Source organism: Choloepus didactylus, chromosome 2, assembly GCF_015220235.1.
Source record: "Choloepus didactylus isolate mChoDid1 chromosome 2, mChoDid1.pri, whole genome shotgun sequence".
Classification (NCBI taxonomy): Eukaryota; Metazoa; Chordata; class Mammalia; order Pilosa; family Megalonychidae; genus Choloepus; species Choloepus didactylus.
Window position 1 is genome coordinate 113475757 of NC_051308.1, and position 8897 is coordinate 113484653.

General features: G+C 37.0%; 1 pseudogene; it reads right to left on the bottom strand.

The window, feature by feature from the left end:
* Positions 1 to 1279: 1279 nt before the first annotated feature.
* Positions 1280 to 7790, bottom strand: LOC119517558 (annotated as a pseudogene).
* Positions 7791 to 8897: the final 1107 nt, after the last annotated feature.

Here is an 8897-nt window from a genome sequence, read left to right on the forward strand (position 1 = left end):
ATACAAATTGCATAAGGAGCACACAACTGTTTTGCAGAACAGTTTTAAAATCTATACAAATTGGAATATAGTACTTTAAACTGAATACAAAACTCATAATTCAAATATTAGCCAATCTGAAAACTTTACTTCCCATAATATAAAAATCATACTTTGAGATGCAAAATATTTTACTAAACAAACTGTATAGATATTTTAAATAATCATTAAAAATTCAACATTAGAATTTATAAAGATTAGCTATAAAAATCTATTGGCAGTCACTTGTCATATATAAAGGTACCGTTCATTACATTTCAAAATAGTCTCTGACATAAAACTGCCCTAATAACTATACTATTTTAGAATTTGATAAACCCTACATTAAATTGATTGTAAAATCCCCTTGGAAAAACATTGGTAAGCATCTTCAGAAGGTTTAAAAAAATCCTCAAAAATCATTTTAAAGGCCTGTAAACATTCCATTCTGCTGAAGCAAAACTAAGTAATGTATGTTCAACTGTTTATAGAACATATGATCAAAACACAATTTATTATCTATTTGTGGAAAATCACCATTCCCAGAGTAACTGAAAACAAATTATTTAAAAGTGTCAGTCTTTTAAGTAATTAAAATTGTCAAACTTTTAAATAGTTCTCTTCCACTCTAAGAAAAATGTTAAAAAGTCACCACAACTCCATTCATGTACCTTAGATGCCTTTTAGGAAAAGGCTTCAAAAATAATTAACTCAGTCTCAAAAACCCTTTTAAATCCAATAAACAAACTTTTAAAATCTCATTTAAAAGACCTGTCAATAGAACAAGTGTATATAATCAGGATATATAATTTATATATTTAGTTATGTATATTTTTCTTTTACATTTGTAATTTAGAATCTATTGGCACAAATAAGAATACACACACACACAAACATAACTGAAAAAGATAAATTTCAGGAAACAGTAAGAAATGCAAACCCATAGGGTAAACTGATACATTTAAAAATTCATTTTATCAAATTTTCATTTTATTTGCCATTTTTGGAGTATTTACAACTACTGCTATTTAGAAATACAAAATTGTTTAATTTTTAAAGCTTCCAGTTGTGCTAGTAGCTTCCTCCAGGTCATTTCCCACTTTATCCTCTGTCACCAGATCTCTTACATGAGAACTTTGAGTTGCAAAAGCCTAAATAAAAAGCTTCATTTTTACATTATAATTTTAAAAACTCTATTAAAAAGAAAAGAAATCCATCTACCTTCTAGACCAGTCCACAAAAAGTATTTCTTTCCTAAGAATCAAACACTTTTATGGGAATAAAGAGCCTTCAACGTTTTTAACTGTTCTATTAAAGTTTTATTTTGATTTTCCAGGACTGCAACTCGATTTTCCCAGCATTTCACATATTCTTTCTAGTTTCTGCGACATTCTAGAGCAGCCTCTCTGTTTTTCATTAACCATATTCCTCTTTTCAGTTGGGGATCATCTGTCTTAGTTGTCTGAGATATAAGATTCACAGGCGATGTCATTACCACAGTTTGTGGCAGCAAAGTAGCGGTGGGTTTAGCACTGATCTGATATGTCTGCACATCTGCAGATGCAGTCTGTACAACCACTGGTGGCTGGGCACAAGTATTTGCTGTGTCCATCAGAGGTCTGGGCATGCTGAAGAATTGTTGTTGTACCTTGCTGAGTACTGCCTGAATTTGTCATGGTTCATGTCTGAAATCACTGTACTCCATCTGTGCCTGGACTGGCCATCCTAAGGTTCCATGTGGGGCAATGGCAACGGTAGGATGGGCGCCATGCTAGAATCCCATGGGTCTTCTGTGAGGAGCCTGTGCTGTCTCAGCTGAGTCCTGAGACTCCTCACTTGCTGATAAGCCTGGTGCCTGTGGCTGCCGCCTGGCTGCTGTCCAGAGGCGGGAAATTCCACTCCTCCCCTCCCTGGGTGGATCCGGGTTCATTAGCATCTTAAGAACCCTTCACTCTGCAGAGGGCATGTTTCTTTCTCAGGTTCTCAGGAGTCAGACGGATGGGGGAGAATCAGTGTCACTTAACGGCCAACTGTCCTAGACTACTGTTTCCTCGGCAGTACGTGCAGCCACGGGCGGCGTGATCCACACCAGGCGGGAGGCGGGGGAGTGAAGGGGGAGTCCACTGCTTCTAAGAGCGTGGAGTCAGACAGAACTAGAAGAGAAACCTGCTCTGCCACCTGTTAGCAGTATGTCTTTGCAAATTTTTTTTTTGTTTTGCTTGTTTTTTGTTTGTTTGTTTTTTGTTTTTTGGTTTGGTTTCTTCAACTATATTGTAGAGATAGAGCTAAATATATCTCAGGGATCCTGTGCCAATCAATAAGATAAGTAAAGGTCTGTTGCATGGTGGACACTTAAAAAATGAAATTCCTACACATTTATAAATAAAGGAAAATATAAACTGCTTTCAAAGGACAGTGAATCTGGGTTTTGTTTCCTTTTGCTTTGCTTTGCTTTTTCGGTTGGTGGTTTTGTTTCAATTATTTCCTTTTTCTGTCCAAGGCTCCTTTGTTCTGCAAAATATCTTGATGCATTTGAATACGAGACGGCAGCCAGGAAAGGAGTTTCTGTGGAGTGGGAGAGCTCTTCATCACAGGCATAATTAGAGTGACAAGGGACCATGTGGCAGAAAGAGTGAAGCCCACATAGGAGGAGAAGGAATGCAGAGAGGGAGTGAGATGGAGAGCGCACAGGCCACTAAGTCTAGGGAAACTGGAGCTGAGCTGCAGGGAGGCTTTCTAAGAGCTTCCTAAATGCCCTACTGCTCCCTATCCCTACGTTTTCATTACTGTTTTCTTGTTTGAAAAGGGTTTTCCATTCCTACACTCTCTGTAGATGAAGGGAAAAGGGCAGCAGTTCACATCTGGCTCAAGTTGATACACAACACCATGGTGAGATTTTCCAAAACAACAACAACAACAATAAATTTAACTAATTAGTTAGAAGAAGACACATTAAAGCCAGAAGAAATGAATAAAAAGCAAAACAAAAACAAAAACAAAACAAACAAAAAGCAAAAAACAGCTTCCCTTTCCTATCAGCAGCTGAAATTTCGAGAGAGAACCTACAATTCCCCAGAGTCTAGAACAGCTAACAAGAGGAGGGATAAAGTCAGTTAGCATGTAGTTGCAAGACATGAATGTGTTTGATTGTGAGTGTATATTTGGGTGTATAAATGTATAGAGATACTAAGCATATGTGTATTTGTATATATACATATAGATTTTAGAGTGATTGTGTGTGTGTGTGTGTGTGTATGTGCATAGTGCATAGATACTTTTTTTCCTGTATCTTGCTCTACCATCTTTCTGGTTTTTCTCTCTCTTCTTTAGAACTTTCCTGGAAATAATTGCCTGTTTCTTCAATAGTGTGACCATATGGCCAGAGACAGTTTTGTATCATGCCTTTTGGACAAGCATAAATTATCATAAGCCTTCTTTTCACTCTCAGGTGTGCCCCAGTTAGGATGATTAACCACATAGTTGTGCTATCCCTAAGTGAAGTGTTTTCAAGGGACCTCATTGGTTCAGGATAAAATCTAGACTCCTTTGCCTGACATTCAAGGACCTCTGCAATATGACCCTCTTCTGTGTCTGCAGGTTTTCCTTTGCTCCCTAACTTCAGAAATCCTTCTCTTAAGCTGATGTGGCTCATTAACTTTGAGCAGGCTACTCCCTATCCTACCTGTGTTTTACTTTATGTGACATAGCTCTGAAACGAGATTGAATTCTTCTTGAGATTAGGATTGGGATGTATTGCTTGTAGCCTCATCAGCATCTAGAAAAGAGTTAAGCATATAGTAGGAAATTGATAGGTGTCCTAAGACACATCACGAGCATTGCATAGCGCTGAGTGTTTGCAAATACCTTTTCCATGTGACATAAAGTAATCCCACAAGATTGATGTTCAGACATGCACCATAATATCATCCTGCAGATATCTGCCTATCACCCAAGTATGTTTGTTCTCCTTGGATTGTTCCAAAAGGCTTAGTTATGGAAGGAAAGTTTGAGATACTGATTCCTTGGCTCACACAGGTAGTACTGCTCAGAAGACCAGCTCACTGATTCCCAGGATGACAGGACTGAGATGCCATTGGCCATGCTTCTGCCTTCAGGCAGGGCAGTACCCAGTGGTCAAATAATCCGACTTGGGCATAGGTGATAAATCAGCAACACAGTTCTATGCAGTAGCACGGCTAAATAGCTCTTACATCATGGGACTTGTTTCTAAGCCGTAGCTATTAGATTTCAATTAATTGGCTGCCATTCCAATAGAAAAAAAAATAATTGCTGCCAAAGGATTTGTTTTCTGAGATCACCTATACATCAAGAGTGCCTGCCTCTTACATCCTCTCAGATTCGAGGAATGGGAGGGAGCATTGCTGAGATCTGTGGGAAGTTATTCAAGCTACATGAATTCACTCTGTTCTCTGCATCCCTCACCCACTTACAGAAATAAGACCTTGTAAATTAGCAAGGAAATTAGTTATTTCCCTCCTTTCCAAAATCTATCTTTTGTATTATAAATTAGCACACATCAAATGTATCAGAAAATATTTATTATTTATGATTCATTGAGAAAGAAAATTACGTTGAGTCAAGAAGAAAGTAAAAGACAATACATAAGAAAAAAATTGATTGTTTTATACACATTAAAAGTTAAAAGTCCATATAGCAAATAGTACCATAAATAAGATAGACAGAAAACAATTGATTAGGGAAAATTACCACACATAAACTAGGAATATAGGAAAACAAACTCTTAGAAATCAATAGGAAATATGCAAACAATGGGAAAAGGACATGAACAGGTCTTACCAGAAAAGAGATACAAATGACCAAAAAAGTTTTGAAAATGTGTTCAGTGTTACTAACAATCAAATGATTAAAACAAAACAAAAGGAAATATCTTATCTTTTCCTATCCAATTTATTTTTTCATATCACATTGACAAAGATTGAATGTTTAACAAAAACTCAGTGTTGGAGAGGATGTGTGAAATTGGACACTCATGCTCTACTGGTATGAGAATAAATTGGCATAATTATTATGCATGACCATTTGATAATTCATTTAATACATACTTTATGCAGTGTAAATGAATTAAAATAAAAATTGAGCATATTCTTTTACACGTGTTTGAACTTCTAGGAATTCAACCTAAGAGATAAGGGAATGATAAGGAAAAAATATATGCATAAGAATGTTCATTGTGGCACATTAAAAATAATGAGTTCATTTGGTGGGAATGTAGAATGGGGCAACCACTCTGGAAGACACTGTGGAGGTTCCTCAGGAAGCTAAGTATAGATTTGCCATATGACCCAGCTTTTCCATATAGTTATATACTCAAAGGAACTGAAAGTTAAGACACAAACAGACATTTGTAAACTGAGGTTTATTGTGGCATTATTCATGATTGCCAAGAGATGGAAGCAGCCCACATGTCCATCAATGGATGAGTGGATAAGCTGTGGTATATACACATGATGGAATATTATGCAGCTGTAAGACAGAACAAAGACATGGAACATATAGTAATGTAGATGAAACTTGAGGACATTATGTTGAGTGAAATTAGCCAGAAACAAAAGGACAAATACTGTATGGTCTCACTAATATGAAATAACAGTAATGAGCAAACTTTGAGGGTTAAAAACTGATAACACAGGCTACTAAGAGAAAGAAAGAGGGTAGAGATCAGGCGTTTCATGCTGAAGGACTACAGAATGTTCAACAGGATTGATTGCATAGATCGAGAAATAGATAGCATAATACTGTGTGATGGTAACACAATATTGTAAGTACACGGAACAAAGATGTCTGTGAGTAAAGCTGAAAGAGGTGGAATAAGGGAATATATGACATCAGAGGTAAATACAGATGATAAAGACTGGGACTGTAAAACTTGAAAAAACTGGTGTAGCCAATGACTGCTACTAAAGGTACAAATATAAAAATGTTTTCACATGTGGGAGAACAAATGAATGTCAACCATGCAGAGTGTTCAAAAAGGGGTGGTATTTGGGAAAAAAAATAATCAAAACAAACTGGAGTCTATGGTCAACAGTAACATTCTAATATGCTTCCATTAAATGTGACAAAGGCAATATAACAAAGTTAAATGTGTATGAGAGGGAGATATAAGAAGAGGGATATGGGATTCTTGGTTATATGGTTATATTGTAATGTATGACACTTTATTTTTCTTTTTATTATCTTTTTTATTATTCCCCCTCCCCCCCAAAAAAACCTTTTTCATAGTAATCAAGATGTTTAAGTGCTGACTGTGGTGATAAATGTACAACACTGTTGATACCATGAACAACGGACAGTACACTGTGGATAATTGTAAGGTATGTGAATATATCTCCATAAAATTGTAGGAAAAAATATAAATAGGGGTAAAAGTGCTGGAGAAAACATGGAGAGAGAGATGTACCTATTTACTGTTGATGAGGAGGCAGAATGGTGTAGCCTTTCTGGAGGTCAGTGTGGTGGCTCCACAAGAAGCTAAGTATGTGGGGGCCATAAGGTCCTGCAACCTCATTATGGGGCATGTACCTGGAAGATCTGAGAGCAGAGACATGAATGGACATTTGCATATTGATGTTTATGGATGCAGTATTCATGATTTGCAGTGGGTGGAGGTGGCCTAAGCGTACACTGAGAAACAGAATGGTGGTCTGTGGTGTATGCATGCAATGGAATACTGAGCAACTACCAGAAGGAGTGAAGCTGTGAGACATGCAAGGAGGTGAATGGATCCTGTAGACAGCATGTTGAGTGAAGTATGCCAGAAACAAAGGCAAACACTACAATGGCTCACCAATATGGACTAACTAAAAATGTGTAAACTCAGAACTGAATTTTAGAGCACAGCCTAACAGGGAAACAATTATTATAATGGCCCCTAGATTGTAAGGTCTTACAGCAGTCAAATCTATTCCTGAATTGTAATGGCTTTCTCCAAACTCTGAGATGCTGATCCCTTTGTGTATAACCTGATTAGTCTCTGGAATATTGGGTATCTGTGTAACACCTGAAATTCAGAGCTAGAGCTCAGCAGATATGAATGTAAGTATTAACGCATACAGTAACTGTTTTTTTAAAAAACAAAAGCTGAAAAAAGAGCCCAGACTTCAGTTAGAGATATGAGTGAAGCAGATCTGGTTAAGACTAACGCAAATTGGGCCAAAGGGTAAAGGTTGACACTGACTGTGTGTTAAAACTTTAACTTCCATGTGAGAACAAGGGTATTTGGTGTAGGATCTATATTTTCTAAACAATAGAACGTCTATAATCAGTTTCTTCAAACACCGCAGTTACATGGAACTTTGAATAGGAAATGAGATATCGTAGGTTTGTATAGGTTAGAGGGAAATAGCAACACATCCCAAAGTAATTTGGGCAGAGAATAAAAATATATATGCGGGCCCCCCCTGAGGAGCTGGGGGGAAATATGAAAGTGTTGGACTTCCTCACATCGATTGTTGCTGATGTTCTCAAAAACACTGAGGACTAATGGCTTGGTATGCCGAGCCTTCTGTCTTGGGGCTTGCCCTTATGAAGCTTGTTACTGCAAAGGAGAGGTTAAACCTGCTTATAACCATGCCTAAGAGTCTCCTCCTGAGTGCCTCTTTGTTGCCCAGATATGGCCCTCTCTCTCTAGCTAAGCCATCTTGGCAGGTGAACTCACTGTCCTCCCCTTTACGTGGAACCTGACTCCCAGGGGCATAAATTTCCCTGGCAATGCAGGAAATGGCTCCCATGGATGAATCTGGACCCGGCATCGTGGGATTGAGAATATCTTCTTGACCAAAAGGGGGATGTTAAATGAAACGAAATAAAGCTTCAGTGGCTGAGAGATTTCAAATGGAGTTGAGGGGTCACTCTGGTGGACATTCTTACACACTATGTAGATAACACTTTTTAGGTTTTAATGTATTGGAATAGCTAAAAGTTAATACCTGAAACTATCAAACTCCAATCCAGTAGCCGTGACTCTTGAGGACGATTGTATAACAATGTAGATTACAAGGGGTGACAGAGTGAATGTGAAAACCTTATGGATCACACTCCATTTATCCAGTGTATGGATGGATGAGTAGAAAAATGGGGACAAAAAGTAAATGAAAAATAGGGTGGGATTGGGGGATGATTTGGGTGTTCTTTTTTACTTTTATTTCTTATTCTTATTCTTTCTGGCACAAGGAAAATAGATTGGGTTGATGAATGCATAACTATATGATGGTACTGTGAACAGTTGATTGTATACCATAGATGATTGTATGGTATGTGAATATGTCTCAATAAAACTGAATTTAATTTAAAAAATAATGAGTTCTGCAAATTTTCAGAATACAGGACCAGTATTTTTATACCTGCTTGAAAAAAACAGAAGACAAAATTTTTTAAAGATTCCATTTTAAATAGCAAAAAAATGCACATCATACAATAATAGGTATTTTAAATGAATAAACATTTATGCATAAAATTTCATTAGAAGATATTAAAGATCTAAGTAAGTAGAGAGCTATACCTTATGCACATTGTACAATGGAGAGGAAAAGCAAATATAAAGATGAAAATTTCTCCCATGGTGTTACATGTATTCAATATAATTCCAGTGAAAACTCCAACACAGCAGTTTTGTTTTGCTTTGTTTTTTCTCGGTTTTGTGAAATGTGATAAAGTCATTCAATAAATTATATGGAAGAACAAACACTAGTAGTTATCATGGTTGATTATAAGGCTATACCAGTAAAGATAATGGGAAATCTCACAGTGATCCATGAACAGACCACTGGAATAGAATTGTGAACCTAGTTTTAGATTCATACAAATATGAGAGCTTGGTGTATAGCTGATGCACTAGG